The 20,262-nt window shown below is 39.1% G+C and overlaps 1 pseudogene; it reads right to left on the bottom strand.

The window, feature by feature from the left end:
* Positions 1-1,244: 1,244 nt before the first annotated feature.
* Positions 1,245-1,619, bottom strand: LOC117719552 (NADH dehydrogenase [ubiquinone] 1 alpha subcomplex assembly factor 4 pseudogene; annotated as a pseudogene).
* Positions 1,620-20,262: the final 18,643 nt, after the last annotated feature.

Here is a 20,262-nt window from a genome sequence, read left to right as displayed (position 1 = left end):
GTCTGTCTGTGCCTTTGAAAGAATATGGACAAGCCCAACTCCAACTCCATTCTGTCCTCTTGAAATGTGTTTTGTTTTGGCAGAATAAGTAAAAGTACTAGTAGAATTCTAAAAACATAAATCCTGGTTTCCTTCCATCATAAACTACAGAGAACTCCATCATATGTCCTGTAGATGCCCATTTTAACCATAAGACTTTGTATTTGCCTGGTCTTTTGTCATTTATCTTCACTGTTGTCCTGGAATTTACATAAGGCAGAGTTATAGTTTTATAGAAACTCAATTTCAGAGAGGTCAAACAATATGGCCAAGAACCCACAAGTATAACATGCCAGAATGAGCCAAACTCATATTACCTCATCTGAGATTCGATTACTGGAATGTGTCATGCTCCAGAGTTTAAGTGAATGACTCAGTAACTGTCTAGGTCCCTTCAGGGATTTATTTTATACGTCTACTGGCTATTTTTTCTCCTAGAATGGAAACAGGTATAAACGTTTGGTTATCAAATTGAATCCTCTTGTTTTCAGCTGTTCATTCATATTTCTCTCATTTCTCAATTTAAAGGAAGTTATTTGTTCAAATAGTCTTAAATATTGCCTCTCAGAAAACTTTTCAAGTTACCTATTTCTATTTGTCAAAGGAGAGACAGCTAGCATGTCACAGACACCACTAACTCTTCTAAAAATTTATTTCACATTTAAAATCAATTTAAAATATTAAAAAGCCCTCATGGATTTTTATTCCTCAGAGCAGTAATATATATTTTTCTTCCTTTGCACTCAGTTTCCTCTTTATTTGGGAAATACAGTCACTGTGTCTCGTGGCTGATTCTGTGTCCCTAACACAATGACAGTCTTAAAAGAGTCAGGGGGCTCTTGTTTTCAATGTCTCCTACAAAGAACAAACCAACCTAAACTGGAAAGTAAAACTTAGTATTGAATCATTTAGGCCACATACTGCTAACATATACCCAGGAACTACACATACATAAATTAAATCATACACACACACACACACACACACACACACACACACACACACACACACACACACAGAGTCCTGAATAGGTCAAAAAGCTCTCAACATTATGACCCTCAACTCACTTGTATAATTTAATATATGAAAAATATGGACATGGAGCTTGGGAGTGGACCTAGGAAATTGTTTTGTGATTTTATTCATTTTGATTGTATTGCTTTCCTGTCTTCAGGAGGAAAGACTTTGACTTCAAAAGTAACAAACTATTTGAGAGGAGAATTTACATCTTTCAGTTCTAAATGGTATTTTTGCACGATTCTCTCTGCAGTCCATGTTTCTGGAGTGTGTTTATGGTTACTGAGAAGGGTCAATGCCTCCACAACAATAATCTTGCGTTTGGGAAAGTTCGTGATATTCTTATGCAAGTGATCTACCAACAGTCTGAATTCTTTTGGTCCTTGCTGTGGTTCAACATCTTTTACTGGCAAGGAAGGCACCGGATCTTTGGAATCAACATATACATCTCTTAGTAATGACAGAAGCTTGTTATCTTTTCTAGAAATTTCTTCTTCGATTTCTGGATCCTGACTCAGGTGCTCCTGCAGGAGGCTGTGGGTGGAAGGGTGCTTAGGTGCCATGGAAGGCTTCCTCTTGCTGATCTCCTGCTCTGCTCGCTTCTCCACATTGAAGTTCCTGAAGGTGCGGGTCACACGAGCCCCTATCTCTACATCATGCTGCCCTTAGTTCACTAAGCACGTGTAGAGACACCCTAATCTTTTATTTAAAGCAAACTTTTGTAACATTACAGTTTTTCTTTTTGTACTTTTTTTTTTTTTACTTTTTTCTGTATTTACTCACTGAGTGATATGAAATCACCCTTTCAAACTCATCACATGCTGTCAACTGTCATGATTCTCTTGAAAGGATGTAGCTATTCTTGCTGGTGTACAAAGCACTAGACCCAGGAATTACTGGGGCATGGGTGATGTATGAAGGTAACCAGTAATCCAGAATGAACACTTAACTTACTGTAAGTATATATTTGTAGATATATCTTAGGTATTCAAGAAACATTGCTGTTACTTTCTTAAACTTAAATCAGGATTAGTAAACAGTATCCATAGCCCCTTCCTTCCAGATGACAAAGTTCAGGCAGTTGGATGTCAGTCAGTTACTACTGGGACTCCAACCTAGTCCTATGACTTAATGTAGTCTGCTCTGAATTGGTGCATTAATTAGTCTGCAGCAGACTTTCTCAGCCTTGTTATTCTGGGTTAACAATGGTAGGGCTGCTTCGTGGGTTGTGGGATGTGTGATAACATATCTGGCCTCTACCCACTAACAGCCAGTAGCATCTCCCCACCAACTGTGATAATCAAAATATCTCAGATCTGCTAACTAGCTAGCTACATAATTCGTGAAGTCTAGCAGAATAAAAACATTGAGCCCGTTAAAATAAATTTCTTCCTCACAGAACATAATGTAGCACTCAATATGACTGTAAAAAAAATAACTTCTCTAACGACAAATCAATAAAACCAAGAAACTGGAATTAAATCTTATCACAAATGCAGTACTTTTCTAATGAGATGTCTTGATTCTAAGAATTTTCTGGTCTGTATTTCTGCGAATTTATTCATAAGATCATCAAGTTCATACTGGGAACCACTGCCTTCAGTTGATGAAATTTTTAGGAAAAATATTTTAGAGAAAGGAAGCTTGTAACTCAGTTTGAACTCCAAGAAGTGTTTTATGATTCAATAGTTGCTAGAACTAATTCATGACATTTTATAGGCTATGATACCTTGGGATACATTGCTGGAAAATTATTTTAAATATATATTTTGATATATTTAGAACTGGCCATTCATTAATAAACAATTTTCTAAAATTTTTTTAACCCATCTTACAAATCAGCTTCATGTGTGCATTTAAATGACATTTTTTTTTTTGTTTTTTTGTTTTTTTTTTGAGACAGGGTTTCCCTGTGTATCCCTGGCTGTCCTGGAACTCACTCTGTAGACCAGGATGGCCTCGAACTCAGAAATCAGCCTGCCTCTGCCTCCCAAGTGCTGGGATTAAAGGCGTGCGCCACCACCGCCCAGCTTAAATGACATTTTAATGTTTCCTTTGACAGTTCCTGTGAGTTGAGGTGGTCATGTTAGCATCTGAATATGTTTTTGTGATGTGTGTGTGGGGTGTGTGTGTGTGTGTGTGTGTGTGTGTGTGTATGTGTGTGTTTGGGGGAGGATGGTGAAGAGTGACAATGATCAGAAAGGTTATATTACCTTAAAACTCATTCTTTTAATTCAATATATATTGCTGACCACCCACATCATGCCAGAAATCTTCAAGTTTTTAGGAATAAAATAATGAGCAAAATGAAGTCCTCACATAGTTGAGTAAATTAGAAAGTAAAAGTGCTGTTTTCATGGGGTTTGGAGCTCTATTATTTGGAAAAGCATCCCTAGGTTGTGTCTGGGCAGGGGTTGCTATCTGCTAGAGAAAGTACCCTGTGCAGAAGTGAGACTGTGTCCAGCGAAGGAAGGAGCCTCACTGGTAGACCCTTGAGGGAAGAATGCTGTCTCAGAAGACTTGTGATGAAGTAGCACAGTGTATGTGAGGAGAAACAAGGGCTTCTTTGGACTGAGTTGTGGGAGGAAGTAACGGGCCACAGAGTGGAAAGGGTTAAGCTGCTGGCTGTGGGTTGTGTCTTGAGAGGAGGCTTGCAGGTCTGTGCAGAACAACATGGCTAGAGATCTGTGCTGAAAAAAAGATCCCCTCTGCTTGCTGTCTCAATAAATCACCCCACCACCCAAGGCCTTTAAGTGCCATTTAACTCCACGGTGCTGGCACAAGTTGCCCTTTGGGGGCCTTTCTGGGCTTATTTGGGGGCAAGCCGAGATAGTGGGAATGGTAGGCATCTGGTGGCTCTGCTCTTGCTCAGCTATTGGAGGAGGTATTCCAAAATCCTGAGTGATCTCCCTAGATACCACGGATCTCATAGGGTAGCCAAGAGCAACAGCTGGAGGCTGTCCCTGAACCATTCCATCACCTTCATGAACCAGTCAACTCAGAGGGCTCTCTTTCCATTTATAAAAATAAAAGGCTTCCTTTTTCACGGTGGCCTAGCCACCAAGGCCACACCTGGATGGAGATCAGAGTTGATGGGCACTTTCAAGGCTGAATGACCACTGTCATATAAACAATAACAAGGCCTGTTGACTTTCCATTGGTTATGAAATGTAAGGAGATTCTGCCCTGCTCAGCTCTCAGAAACAAGAAACACACACACATACACACACGTATACACACATACCACACTTTTTAATTTTTTTCCCCTCAAAACTGATGTCAGTCAGTCACAGGTTGACAGACAAGTCATGCAGTCATGCTTAGTCAGGCTCCCCTGCCCTTGGGTGCTTTGTTAAAATGCCCACAATCCTTTCATCTTTCATGCTAAATTATATACTTAACCATACACAGGAGCTTCAGAAAAATGGCAGAGCTCCAATTTAATACCGAGCTACCTCCATGGTCTCTTTCTCCATGCTCGGCCGTCCAGTCTTACAGATGAAGACGTGTGGCTTTGAGACCCTCCACAGCATGGATCTTTCCACCACTTCTGCAGTTTAACTCCAGGTAGGTGAGACAGAGGCTCAGATCTTTAAAGGTGGAAGCACCATGACACTAAATAAGTAGAGAAGTCAACAAACAAACACACTCATTACCGCTACAGTTTCACTGAGAGCAGAGGGTTTTTGTTTTTTGTTTTTTTTTGTTGTTGTTGTTGTTGTTGTTTTTTTTCCGTCCAGTTGGTTGTTTTGCAGGCGTGGCCTCACAGAAGAAGCATAGAAAGAAGATGTCAACAAACTCAACTTTGAACATCTATTCAGAGAGTTACTTCCTAGTGGGAGGGGAAAAATTGAACCAGGGCTGGCAGTCTACAGGGAAACTGTATAAATGACTTGTAGCTCAGAGGATGTGACCCACTGTATAATTCAGAGTCATTAGTCTAAATAACACTTCAGCACTCACTCTGTCGGGGCACTCACGGCTGAGACCCAAACAGGCCACTCAGCTGCAGCTTACTGTGATCCTGTGATCAGCTTTCCCTGAAAGACTATATTTGGACATGAGGATTTTTCTTTCTTACATTCTTTTTATTATTTATCTATTTATTTATTTATTTAACAGAAGATGCTGCCTCAGCTTCATCGTGTGTGCAGTTTAAAGGTTGCTCGGGTGATCCTTTAAAACTGCATAAAAGCAATTCTGCTGTGCCTGGGAGACAGTATTGCTATAATGTTCCATGCATACATCTGCATGATTTCTCAGAGCTAATTCAAATTTAATGCATTGGTAATTCCTTTCCCAGCCGAAGCCACCCAGCGGTAATCTGAAGGTTACAGAATGATCTTCCGGCTCAAATAACACTTTTAGACCAGGATAAATGGAAAGGCAGGAATATAATGGGCAGAATTAGGCTGCAATGATAAATCCCACCCCAATTACCGCTCTGAGTGAGGCTACAATGTTTTCAGAAGGATGATTGTAATATAATTTTAACAAAACTGAGAGTCAAGCTATAGTGGTCTTCCCAATGAAACAGTATATTAACCCAACATGACAACACGTGAACAGCTTAGGAGATATTTCTCTGACAATTGAAAAGACCATTCTTGAGGCAAAATTAGACTTTGATTAAAGTATTAATAAGAAACTCACAAATATGTAAAGCACCAGAGAGGAGTAATTTAGCTTGGATGCCTTAAAAATATTGAAATCCACTTGAAGTCCATATAAATAATGAAAAGAATAATTTGGAGATCATGTTTTAAAAAATAAAACCCTTTGGTGGGCTTTTACATCATAGAATAAAATTGTATTTTAAGGAAACTAGGTTCTAGTCCTAGGATTAGCTATGTTTCCACAGATCCTCCATGTTTTTATTGGAGAGTGAACTTTAATGCCAAGACACTGGTTTACCACAGTCTTACTCTCTCTATGTCTCCTCAGCTGACGAAGTACAGGAATCTACGTATGCATAAATAGTCCATGTGCATTCACATGTTCCTAAATATTTGCATATGTAACCATCTGTGTCCATATCAAACTACCTCTCAGCTCACTCTGAGGTCTCTGATCAAGGATGGCAGCCCCTTGCTTATCTGCTATCTCCTGTTCATATTCTCAGAACAAGGCTAAGGAATCGTTTCACCAGTTCTTTACAGATCCAGAAACTATGTTGACTCAATGTTTTTTGTTTGGCTCTGGCCATGTATCATCTTTACTTTGGATTCAGCGGACTGGCATCCCCCAGAAGTCTGAAGGCAGTTAGCTCACGGTGATTTCTGCAGTGACAGGCTGCCAAACACCACATAGGAGTCTTCTCATCGTTAAATTTGATTCCCTTAAGGTTTCAAAACTTGTGAAGCAGATTGCACGGCCATTTCTTGCTCTATGGTGGTTAAACAAAAGCATTTGGCTTCGAATGTTAGCAACCTAGCAAACGTCAGAGACATAAAATCACTAAAAGCTGTTTTTTCCTTAAAACAAGTTTTCCTCCTTGGCAGATGTTATCTGTTAGCCAAAAGATTGCAACTGGTAAATGCACGGATCAAGGCCCTGTTTCATTTTTTTCTTTTTTTTTTTTAAATGACATCATGGGTGTCACTTACAAATCTGGTATTAATTATTTGATAGGCTTGGGGCTCATTTTGTAATAGAGGCATTTTGTGGTGCAAAGGGTGAATGTCAAGGGTGACTTATCACCCTGGGCACAGTTAGAGGAAGGTTAATATAATTTCTTGTAGGCGAGGCCCAATTGCAGCTACATCAGAGAGTCCATTACAGTGTCATGCATGCTACACGAGTTTAGTTTTTATAACCAGAGTAAAGGGCAAATTAGGTCTAAGCAAATCTCCATTGTGAGGTTTTGGCTAAACTCAGGTTTGGATTGTAAATCTAGGGGAAACAAAAACAAAGGGAGAATTTTTGATTTAACAATCAAGAATGGGCTTTCCAGTCTCTAGAGTGAATTAATGAGGGGGAATCTGAAACTTCATGAAATAATCCTTTAATGGAGTTTTAAGTAGTACGGTCCTGAATAGGTATATCAACGTTATTATCATTGGACTGGATTTTCCAGTTGAACAACTTTTAAAATAGAAATCTCAGGACAGAAGTTGTTGTCTTCCTCTCTTTTTGTTGTAAAATCAAGGCTTGTTGAATATTGTTTATTATGAAAAACAAATGCATAAATGAAAGCCCTAGTTTATAAAGTTGTTGATGCATAAGGAATAAGCGTGCACTTTGAAATTCCAGGTTCACTATGGGGATTTAGCCCCAGGGAGGAATAATCTTTGAAATAGCCACCAGCCAAGCTGAAGGCAAAGACAGGACCCAGACTAACTGAAAAAAAAAAAAAAAAAAAAAAAAGTGTCAGACATAGATTGCATTCACAGAATGCCTGATTGCTCTGTTCTCTGAAGAGTCAAACTGTCCTTTCCCTATGCTGACAGTTAGTTGATAATTTTGCTACTGACAATGCAGTTCTGCTTCTGGTACAGTTACTCATTGCACCATTCAGCTGGACGCTGGATTCTTGATGAGAGCAAGTGCTTTCATGGTGGGATAGAAAACAGCAAGGTACAGTGTAAACAGAATATGTCAAAACCTTTCATAAAACAGGAAGTTCCTTCTGCCTCTGCCCAACTTGGAGTTGGACATGCTGATAAAATTATTTTCGTGAGTGTTAAACATTCTCCGGGGACAGAGTCTGCTGTGTTGCTCATCATCCTGGAAGCATCAATGTGGGTGTTCTCAGACACTTTCTGTGGGGACGCTGGTGAGCTTGTGCAAATAACGTTTAATGTTTACTCCTTTCAGTACCTATTGCAATCCCAAAGAAGCCACAGTATAGCTATGTCATCAAAATGTGATAATACTTGGGTTTATGAATGACCTAACAGTTAACATTCTTCTTCATCTCACTTGTCTCCCATCAGTCCAAGCAATGAGCTGATTTGGTCCAAAGAATCTTTTTCCTCGTGTAAAATGGATAGCTCTCCTGACTTTAGTAAGCTCGTGCAGTTCAGTGAATATGGTCACGCTTACAACCATGGAAACCACTGGCCCAGAAACCTCCAGTCTTGTTTCTCTTAATGTTGTTAGAAATGTCATCACTAAAGCTAGAAAAGTGTCCCACTATCTGTGGGGGATGGGGAGGTCAATCCTGTGAGGGGAAAATTGGGATGGACAGTGACTCCTGGAAGAGTCCTAACACATGGTGTTAAATCTAAGATGGCACCTGGAGCGTTGGTTGGTGAGACAGTAAAAAAGAAACAAAGACAAAGAGGGGCTGCTTCTTCCACATCCCCACCCCATCTTTATGAAAATCCTAAAGGGGGGCACTACTCCTGCCTCCCACCCCCAGTATAAATCTGTTAAATTCCCCTCTTTCCATTTTACTTACAGTCTGACATCCCAAGTCCGTTTTATTCTTTTCATTGGTTTAACTCATGTCCAGAAAACATTTCTTGATGTTAATTTTCCCCCCTAAAATGCTTTGATTTGAGCAGTAGAAGAGCATTTTAAAATAATCATAGTAGCATCAGCCAAAATGAAGCAGGAAGCATTTCCTTTTTCTTTTTCTTTCTTTCTTTTTTTGTCTTATTCTATGGAATAACTTCCATCCTTTTAGCTATTTTAAAAATGATTACTTGTATGGGTAAAGGTTAACTGTTGCCACTTAGGTTTAAAGAATGAACCTGTTAGCTTCTGAATTTTAAAATCACATAACCACAATAGTATAATAAAACCAAATGTCAAGTGTTTAAACAACTTTACAAAAAGCTTCCGCTTGTCCATCTTCCCCTGCGTCTAATGCACACTAAACATTCCGGCTAAGTTTAGTAGGATTTTTGCTTTTTTTTTTTTTTTTTTTTTTTAACCTGCTACCTGGAAAGCATGCCAGTGGAGCTCAGTGAGGGCCCTGCATGAGAAACTCACATCACTATCCTTGCGTAGATTGCCCTGTCCTTCCAGGCCTGTCAATCACCTTCATGCTCAGCTGCCCTTCATAGATTGTTTGCTGCATTACAGGGATGTTGACTCCCTAAGTTTATTTGATGCCGGCCATTCGCCATTCGAAAACATTATCAATCAAAATTGGTTCCTGTAACTAATGAGCATATGTTCTCTCTCTCTCTCTCTCTCTCTCTCTCTCTCTCTCTCTCTCTCTCTCTCTCTCTGTGTGTGTGTGTGTGTGTGTGTGTGAGAGAGAGAGAGAGAGAGAGAGAGAGAGAGAGAGAGAGAGAGAGAGAGAGAGAGAGAGAGAGAGATTCCCAAGAGCAAAGCAGGGAAGCTTCAATGTTTCAGGACTGTAATGGGATGGGAAAGGTGGTCTTCTTAGCCACAGTGTAATGCCAGATTTTAAATTGAGTGTCAAGGAAGAGATTCCTTTAGCATGGATGACACATGGAATTCTGGGAGAATGACTAAAACCTGGAGTTAAAGGTGAGACGTTTGATAAGCTCTAGAAAGAAATAATTTTAGTATAATGCATAATGTGCTGTGGAGATTTTGAATATACTAACAGAAACAAGATTCCCTTTGGACATGCTGGAGGGAAGTTGCAGGCATGGAAGACACCTGCCTGTGACCGGAGAGAGATGTTCTGGGTTACACTGAATGGAGGTGTGCCCAAGGCACTTACTTATGACTTTGCCATGGAAGGAGGAGCTTTGCACCCTATCCTCATTTGCATGTCCCTTTAACTCTGAGTACATTAAACCACTCTGTTGAAATCATACCAGAAAGAGAGGTAATTACGAATGAGATGCAGAATCTGAAATGACATCCTGTAGAAACTGAAAAAAAAAATGTCAAGTAAAAACCAACCCTTTTCTCATCTTCTGTGTGGTTTTCTGTGACTGTGCCTCTGATAGTCTGGGGGAAAGCATGTCCTTCCTCAGGCTTTGCTCAATGTTTCGGATAAGGATGGCATTTTATCAGACCAGAGGTGGACAGGTAAGAAGGGTCTAAACAACCAGACCCTTGCTTTTCCTTTGTCACAGTCACTGTCTCTGGAACAGTTTGACCTAGTCAGAGCCCAGTGCGTGTGTGACATGTGATAGGAACTGCAGGGTCATTTTCTCAAGCCCCAGTTGATAGATTGCACAGTGCCTGCAGTCAGCAGGGACATGAACTGTGCCAAGAACACAAAGACCAGGTCCTGTGAAATTCTATTTGAAACCCCAAGTCAAATCCAGAAGAAGCTAGATCTGTCTCAAATGTTTCCTCAACATGACCTAATAACTTGTTGATTTTCTTATGGGTTTGGTTGCATTTTCTGCCCCTTGCTATAGAGAGCACTTTACTGTATACCATGCTCATCAGAGCACTTCATTTTAAAATGCATACAACTGGGGTGTGACAATCTCAAAATCATTAAACCAGATACTCACTAAATGTCCTTTCTTTTCTAATGAGAACCAAATCTAGAAGTCAATCCTTCTTCCAAAAGTTCAACAAGTATGAAAGAAGAGGCTAGCCTCTGCTATGCCCATACTATGCTTGATATCATCCTAGTTTCCTACCATAATCCCCAGCTTTGAATACTTCCATCACCTGTTCCTATGTACATATGAGTGTCATGTAAACTTTTGCAACAGATCACTTGTCATTACATGAAAAATAGGCATATATTTGTTGTCTCAATACAACATTTCTAAGTCTTATCTAGGCAACTGGATTTTTGGAAAAACCATTGTTATAGCTGATCTGGGTTGTTAATTTGATTGGGACTGGGGTCAACTAAGAGTTGTGTCTCTATACAGGACTGTTAAGTTGAGCACTTCCTAGAAGAAGGAACTGGCTATGGTGAGGTGGGGACACCCTTCCTACAGTGTATAACACTTTTTAGCAGTAACTCAGATATAAAGATCTATGGGGGTAAAGCACTTTTGATTTTGCCTATCTGCCTTCCTTCCTTGTTGGCAAGTGCATCTACAATGTTGCTGCCTCTGTTGCTGACATCCCTGACTGCCCCTGAAACACATTTTCTTCAGCTTTTCAGCACAGGCTGAAGAAAAAAATATAAGATTCTTACTTAACTATGTGCAATGGTCCAGTGGCTTAAGTATTTCCCCAGGAGGTTCATCTGTTGGAAGTTTAGTCCTCAGTGTGATGATGTGATAGATGGTAGAACTTAAGAGAGTTTGGGCTTAATGCATCTTCTTTAGGTCCTTTCTGTTGCTGTTATAAATTACTCTGTCAGAAAAAACAACTTAAGAGAGAAAGGATTTATTTGAGCTCATAGTTCTAGGTTATCAATGTTGGGAAATCAAAGCCAGAACCTAAAGCAACTGGTCACATGAACAGGCAAGAGTGGAGAGAATAAACACAGGCATGTTTACATGTGTTCTTTTCCTTCTCTCATGCTGATGAAGCTCTGAGCCCAGCTGGCAACATGATGCCGTACGAATCCATGTGCCTTCTTGTCTCAATTCAATTAAGAACAAAATTCAAACAAACAAACAAACAAACAAACAAAAAACTTTCAGCCAGGTGTGATGGAGAACACTTTGATTCTAGCATTTAAAAGCAGAGGCAGATGGATCTGTATCAGTTTGAGGCTAGCCTGGTCTACATACTGAGTTCCAGGTAAGCCAACATTATATAGTAAAACCCTATCTCAAAACAAAAACAAAAAACAAACCCAACAAGAACAACAACAAATTGCCCACAGATATGCCTAATGGCCAATCTGGCCTCAGTGAAACTCTCCTCCTAGGAGATTCTAGAGTGTGTTGACATGCTAAAGTTAAACTGGCAGGGTCATGATGGAAGCTGCATTTTCAAGAACCCCACAGGATGTCTGAGCTTGTTGCAAGAACAAGCTGAAAGGCTAATCGTGGCTTCTGTTTATGATGTGATTGTGTAATGTGGTTTTGTTAGATTCTCCTTCACAGCTGAACCAGGCAGGTTTCTGGATACTGGGACTTCAGCCTCCTGAAATATGAGCTAAATAAACCAGTTTTCTCTATAAAGTTAGATTTCCTCTGATATTTTGTGGCAGTAATGAAAGACAGACTTATGTATAATGTATAGATGTAAGTAGGCTTTGATTATATAAATCTAATAGAGGAATTATTTGTTGACATGCATGCAACTCTGTACTTTGAGTTTGATACAGACAAAAATTATTGCTCCATTTAAAATATATCAAAACCTAAGATTTAATTTGAGTAGAGATGAACAGGTTTTTTTTTTTCAATTTCAGAGAGTCCTTAATATCCTCAATGCCATCCGTTTGCTTTTATAATGATAGAGACTAGACAATGACTTAAACCTTCAACCCTACCTACCCATTTTAAAACACACACACACACACACACACACACACACACACACACACAATATTTTAAAAAGTGATTGATAACAACAGTTCACTCTGATACTTAGAAATCCCAGGCACGCCTTTAGATTCTACTAAATGAAACTATTTGTCAACATAGGAGCGTCTAATACATCATACACACATATGCATACATATATATGAATGTTTTTCTTGCAACCCTGTGGGCTTTTTATTATCTACTTCAGCAAAGAGCTCATGAAATATATTAAAATAATTCAGTAGTTAGACACAATCGATGCAGGGAATATAATAACCACCTTGGTCAAGAAAGAAGATAAGTCTCACAATTTAACAATTTATCAGATTTGAAGAAAAAAAAACCCACTAATTGGAGCCTTACACTGAATGGAGAGATTGGAAAATTCTACTTGGACAGTTTATTTCATCCTTGCAAACATGTATATAGAAATTCAATTCACTAATATTTGTAAAAATTTGCCACTTTCATTATCAAATATAGATGTTTTCTCTGTACTGTAAACACATTGTGATTTTCAATGAGAAGCTGTGAGTTCTTTCAAATTTGCCTCAGGGAAAGTGTCAGCATTGAATAAAGAAATATTTCATTGTAGTTTTTGCTAAATAGTTTTTTCTTTTACATCTGTATCTATGACTTCTATTAGGAAATCTTGGAAAGCTTTTTTAAAAAACAGATGATTTTTTCTTCTTTTGACATTTATTTATTTAGTGTGTGCCTCTGTGTGTGTGTGTGTGTGCGTGTGTGTGTGCATGTGTGTGTGTGTGTGTGTGGAATGTATGCCACATGTGGGTGGGTGCCATCAGAAGCAAGAAGAAAGGAGTCATACACTATGGGAGCTCGAAGCCTGTCACTGGTCCTAAGAAAAGGCAGCAAGAACTCTCTATTACGAACCCACTAACCTCTCCAGTCCAGAACTGACTTCTGACTCTTGAGGAAGAGCCTTACACTTTCTGCTGATTAAAAGTCCCATTGTTCCATGTACGAGACTCATGTATGGTCCATAACTCTACACCACAATCCCAGCCAGCAAGCACCTCCTTCTTGCTGAGACAGAACAGAACAAAAGAAAGCACCAAAAACACAACAGTGATGTATTGTCTGTCAAGCTAATTTTATACTGAAAGCACACACCTAGAGGCAGGAAGTGGGTAACACCTTGTTCTGTGTTTGCTGTTCTCCAGGTGTGGAGCTATAGTCAGGCACAGGCATTGTGGCCAAATGATACAAAGGTAGAATTTTATTTCTGCTGTGAAGATCTGTTTGTAACTCTAACTGAACTGCAATGCCAAAATGTAGTCATAAACAAAACAGAACTTGCACTGGCAGAGTCCTGGAATGTTCCCTAGAGTTTTTCATCATTTGTTAAATGTCCTACTTCCTTCTGAGTTCCTGAGTTCTTAAAAGTTTAGGTCCAAGAAGAATCACTGAGGTATCAAGAAAAGTTTTCTTCTAATTGTGTGGTGGGTAATCAGAGAGCATGATGTGGTTTTTGGTAGAGCAGGTTGGGTTTGCAGTGTGAAATTTTTCTCAAAGGCAATCAAGAAAGTGGTAATCAGGGAATCAATTTGGCTAAGTTGTGGTTGCACATTTTAACACTTAGCCTTAAAAAAATATCAATGATCCCTTCTCATTTTTATGAATGCTTGACTCATCTATTCTTTATGGCCTCCTGACTCATCGAGTAATAATAGATGCCAGGTCTAGGCACTTGATTTGATTTAATTCTGATGTTTCTAGCTTTAGCTATTGGTTAATTATTAGTAGACATCTCAACAATCTCTGACTGTGAGTTTGTGTCTGTGAAGATGCCTGAGTATGTTTTCAAGTAATGAGCACTCCAAGCACCTGGGAATCACACTATTTGGTTGTGCTGGTTTGAATGAGTATGGCCCCCATAGGCTCATAGATTTGAATACTTGGTCCCCAGGGAGTAGCACTATTTGAAAGGATTAGGGGTCTGGTCTTTTGGAGCGGAAATGTGTCACTGGAGATGGTCTATGAGGTTTCAAAAAAAAAATATTCTAAGCCCAGATTCTCTCCCTGCTGCCCACTGCCCGCTGCCTGTTGCCTGCTCTCTGCTGACTGCTGACTGCTGACTGCTGCCTGCAGATCCTGGTGTAGAACTCTAAGCTACTTCAATAGCATCATGTCTGTCTGTGTGCCACCATGCTGCCCGCCCCCCCACCCCCAGCCCCCGGCATGACAACGGAATAAACCTCTGAACATGTAAGCAAGGCCCAGTTAAATGCTTTTCTTTATAAGAGTTGCTGCTGTCATAGTGTCTCTTTCTAGTAATAGAAGACTTGACTAAAATATTGGTGGTGTGTTTTTCCTGTCTGAATCCCATCAAAACAAGAGGGAAGCCACACTAATTTGAAGAACATAGATCCACCACTATCTGGACAACTTTGGGATATGTGATGTTTTCATTAAATAACAGCAGAGCATTTATCTGACTAAGGAATTGGAGCTACTTAGAACCTGACCTATTCTGATGCGCCCCATATTGACTTAATGAGGTTTTCTATTTGTTTTCCTAAAAGGATAAAATTGTTCATGCCAAGCACAGCTTATTTTCTTCCCATTCCAATATCTAGTTCCCCCATCCTAAAATACAATCCAAAATGATCTTATGCACTGAGCCCATCTTGACTATAAGGCTTTTTCCCATTGGGATGACAAGGCTTACTTGTTGTGAACAGTATCTGCATTCTGATTTCTAAAGTAGAATCTCAAGACACTCCATAAAATTAAGACTAAGTAAAATGATAGAATTGAAAATTAGTGGTTTATTTTCATAAGCCAGACCATCGCTGACTCATGCTAAAAAAAAAATGTGTATTCGTGTATGCATATGTTCTGGGAATACAACTTGTCTTTCCTGTCTAAATCATGCATGGATCACACAGCGGCTGCCTTTGAACTCTTAGAGAAGACTCTGCTTCTCTGAAAGTACAGACTTACTCTGTACTTACTCCCAGGTCTTCCAAAAGAGCATTAACAAAGAGATCCATTCAGCCATTCTCTGGGTCGGCAGCCAAGGCTTTCTCAAGCTATCAGTGTAGATCTGGACTCCATAACATTCTAGCCTATGGATGGATGGAAATAATGTGTCTAATCCAGGCCTTTCTTGAAAGATGGAGTTTTATACATTAAGTCTTTACTTCAGAGTTATATTTTTATATCAGTAGTTTAATCACAGGGCTCAAATATCAAAATTATAATAAAAATAGATCTATTGAGAAATCATACTCTTACCCTTGTCTGAGAATTTTTGTTAGGAGGTTCTACAGGATATCTTAATTTTTGTTAGAGTCTTATCTATAATTTTTTGTTAATAAACAAAAACATATCTTTGTATATGACAATAGAGACTATAATTGTGTATGTATACATCTAATAGACTATATTATGTTTTTGAAAACTCTAAATTTATTTTATGTGACTGTATAAAACTTTAAGATGGGCATTTTTACAAAGGCATAACATTAGCTGCATTTACTCAAAATAGTGTTGTATATGAGTATATATGATTTTTTGAAACACTATGAAAACATATAATTTATTCAAAGTACATTGAAAGGAAAATGCCTTAGTTTATTCAGTCTCCTACTAGAGGATACTTAAGGCTTTGCTTTGACATTCTTTTATTTTATGTGAAAAACTATACGACTATTTTTTAAACATACTTTTTAAAAACATAATTTTAAGATTTACTTATTTCCTTAATGTATGTGAGTACATTGTCTTCATGCACACCAGAAGAAGGCATCAGATCACATTACAGATGGTTGTGAGCCACCATCTGATTGCTGGGACTTGAACTCATGACCTCTGAAAGATCAGACAGTGTTCTTAACCACTGAGCCATCACTCTAGCCCCCTACATACCTATTTTGAAATGGGAAAGAGAACTTGGGATCATAAGATGGATTGCCACCTTGAATTTTGTGAGCCAGGTTAAGCACAGGGCTCCTAACACGTGGAAAAAGGCAGAATCTTGGGGGAGAATTATTTGCTGTCTGAAACACTTGACTGTTCACTGATACCTTTAAACTTGCAAGAACTGAGCAGAAAACAAAGACCACATCATCTTGTAGAAATTGTGAATGACCCACAGTGGGAAATTGTAACAACAATAACAAAAGAGCCCCCAAAGAAAAACATAAATTTTGAATTCTGCCAGCAACCTGGATGAGTGAGAAAATGAAACCCTTATCCTTTAACTCAGACCCTGTGAGTTCTGTCTCAGAGCCTCCAGAAAGAAAGGTAGTTGTATAAAACATGGACTCTTACCCCTGAGATCTTTGTTGAACTTTGGTCTAAGATACTAAGTACATTTTTTTTTCTAACTGTATCACTATGAGCATTTCTTACAGCAGCATAAAAACAGCAATAGATAGACCTTGTCCAGGGTCAGGACTCTCTGAAGTCTACACAACAGCCGATAGGATCAGTTTTCCATATCGTTGCAATATAGAGCATGCGGCATGCGTCTGATGCCCGTGTGATGGGGAGAAAGAACGTGCAGTGTAATTTCAAATTTCAGTTATCTTGTTGTGGCTGAGGTTAAACTGCCTGTTTCTGTTCCTTTCCAGCAATTACACGTCTGCCCATGTTTGTTTCCCCTTATTTCTATTGGATGTCGCTGTTTTCTAAACAAAGTCTAAGAGTTCTTTATGTATTAGGTGAACACTTGACAGGAAAGACAGGGACGGAAACTAATTTTCTCTTCGGATCATTTTGTGATTCCTGTGAATGTAAACACCATTACCTCATTACTTCCTCTCGTCTGAATCATTCTTCTCATGGCTCCTTAGTAGAGCTTCAAATCCAGCTCCCATGGGACAGGGCTGCATTCTAAAGTCACTGGTGTAGCAAGGGCGAGAATATTTAGTAACTTGTCTTTCAAGTAAAACCTGTAGACTTAAACTGGTGTCTCTCAATCTCTTGGTTGTGACCCTCTTGGGAGAGTCAATGATCCTTTTACACCGGCTTGGGTTAGATATTTAAATTACCATTCATAACAGTAGCAAAATTAAAGTTATGAAGTACCAACAAAATGATTTTATGGCGGGGGTCACCACAACACGAGGAACGGTATTAACAAGTCGCAGCATTAGGAAGGTCGAGAACCACCGACTTAGACTAAAAGCTGCCTGAGAACCTAACCAGGACCAGGAGGCATTTCTTGTCAGCAGAGGTGCAGGCACCATTATCAGCCCTAAAATGTTGAAGGGTTTTCTCTTTGGTGAGATGCATCAGCTCAGGTTGTAATTACCATGTTAAATCACGGCTCTTTCCTGCTCTAGGCACAAATGAAGCCCTCTGGCTTGGGAGACAGATTTGTGCTCACAGCCAGAGTCTGTGTCTTTTTAATTCAGAGCAGGTTTGCTGATAGCTAGGTGTGGGGGCGGGAAAGAAAAACTGTTATAATTAGAACATCATGTGAAGGAACAATAAACACTGGAATGATGAGGAGGTGATCAACATCCGGCCTGGACCAGAAGAGAGGGGGTTTAGAGGCTGGCACTTCTGACAAGGATATCAGTACTGGGTTCATTAACTGCCCTCACTGCCTTCCGAATATTTTAAATGTGGCAATTTACATTAAAATAGATTTAGTGACACTGTCTTCTCATTACTGTCAGTTTACATTTGGGTTCATAAACTATAATTGTAAATAAAATATGCTTTTCATTACATTGTCTATTTAGTAGAAGATGGTAGGAAATTAGAGGCATAATCATGATTTAAATTATTAATTCAGTGATATTTTTCAGGTGCCATATGTATGTACTTCACTGCGCATAACGAGTCTGCACAGTAGTTAAATGAGGGCTAGATTTCTGAGCTCTGGCTCTGGCTCACCCACCTCACAGGGCTTTATGTTTACTTCTTGACTTCTTCAGGGTAGGGTAGACTAAAGGGGCTTTTGCTCACACAGTCAGCATGCCTTATCTGTGCTATTATTTTCATAGTCTTCCTCCTATTGTGTTTCAGAGGGTCGCCTGTTTAATAAAATCCCTCTTCTGGCTTTACGTTTTGAATGTATTGAGAAACAATGAGTAACCAAGAGTACGGGCTCATATTGGCCGAACTTGGCACAAATTATGTTGGCAATGAACGGTAGCAGAATGTAGCAAACATGCCAAAGGTAGAAAAGTGGGAATGGAACAATGGAAAGGATGCTTACCCACAGGGCAGGAGGTCTTAGGTTTGATGCACAGCATCACATAAAACTTGAGTGTGGTCCAGTGTGGTCCGGTGTTGCATACCTGCAATCCCAATGCTCTGGAGGTCCAGACAGGAGGAAATAGTTCAAGGTCATCCTATGCTACATAGTGACTGCAAGCCGTCTGAGCCATAGACTTGGTACTTTTTTTTTTTTTTAAAGGAAGGAAAGAAAGGAAAGAAGGAAAGAAGGAAGGAAGGAAGGGAGGGAGGGAGGGAGGGAGGGAGGGAGGGAGGAAGGGAGGGAGGAAGGAAGGGGAGGAAGGGAGGGAGGGAGGAAGAAAAGAAGGAAGGAAGGAAGAAAGGAAGGAAGCAAGGAAGGAAGGAAAAAAAGAAAAAGGGGGAATATATTAGGTCCTGACTGGTGGAATACAGGAGTGTTATTTTTTCTGATAAATTGTTTGAAAATGTAATAGGATTTCTTAAGAGACAGAGTAAGCAGCCATATGGGTACTAAGAACCAAACCCAGGTCCCTCTGTATGAACAGTAAATGTTAATGGCTGAGCCACCTCTCCAGCCCCTGTTTAACCATTGTTTAAATTTGCATATGAATGTCTCTTATGTCTTCTTTCCTCCCATTACAATTTCACTTCAAATACACAAAGAAATGAGTTAGGAGAATTATTCATAATTTTTGAACATTATCGAGGAATAAGCAATTCCCTGTAGTCATCAGAGTTTGTCATGTGATTCTAAAACATAAAAACAAACAAATAACACAAACTAAACCAAAACAAAAAATACCAACTCAACCAAAAAAAGTATTCTTACTGTTTCCTTCTTTGGAGCAAGTATCATACTGGTGTAGACACTGAGTGCCATAGGGCCTCTTATGTAGTTTTATTTTTTCCTTGCAAATGTACATTTGCTCTAAATAGATACTATTAGTTTATTCTTTCCAAGTTTGTTTCCTTGTGAATATACAGGTAATCATGAATCCGGTGAATTAGCAAGAAACTAGTGGGAGTGAGTTTATAGCTAACCAGTAGGTGAGATACATGAAAATGTGTAATGAGAAGCTGTCATTTGATATGATTCGCAGTCATTTTCTTCTCAGAAATTAGTTCTCTCATACATTGGATGTCTATGTTTCTATGAATTGACTCCAAGAATTATTTAACTTTGTTTTATACAGAAAAATAGGTAATTTAAATGAGTCTGCTTCTTCAAAAGTTTTTTTTTGTAAAAAAAAAAAAAAAACTTTGAAAGTTACAGAAAAGATAAAAACACATTTTTAAAAAAAGAAAACCATGCAATTCTTATACCATATTCATAGAGAAGCATATTGAATATTTAAAAATGTCTCTTCTCCATAATGATATTTGTAGTCTTTTATTTTCATTAATGCTTTCTTCTATAAAATGAGAAAATACCCACTCCCCCATATTTGCTGGCGTTTTGTGGAAGTATAATGTTCCCTAAACAGTTCAGTCCTTTCTGAGGAAGGCCATCATAGAGAACTTGGTTATTGGATATGGTGATTTAGCATAAAGCAGGCATAAGTAAGACATCGCAGCATTTGTTTGGTGCTTGACAAATGGACCAGTAGAAGTCAGGGTCTAGAAAAGACCGGTTCATGGGGTGTTAACTGTGCAGTGGAAGATAGATTGAGGGCCAGTGAGGAATAAAAGGGCTTTGAAG

The sequence above is a fragment of the Arvicanthis niloticus genome, chromosome 14 (genome assembly GCF_011762505.2).
Source record: "Arvicanthis niloticus isolate mArvNil1 chromosome 14, mArvNil1.pat.X, whole genome shotgun sequence".
NCBI classification, from domain to species: domain Eukaryota; kingdom Metazoa; phylum Chordata; class Mammalia; order Rodentia; family Muridae; genus Arvicanthis; species Arvicanthis niloticus.
The sequence above is the reverse complement of the archived record's forward strand: the minus strand, read 5'-3'. Positions and strand labels throughout refer to the sequence as shown.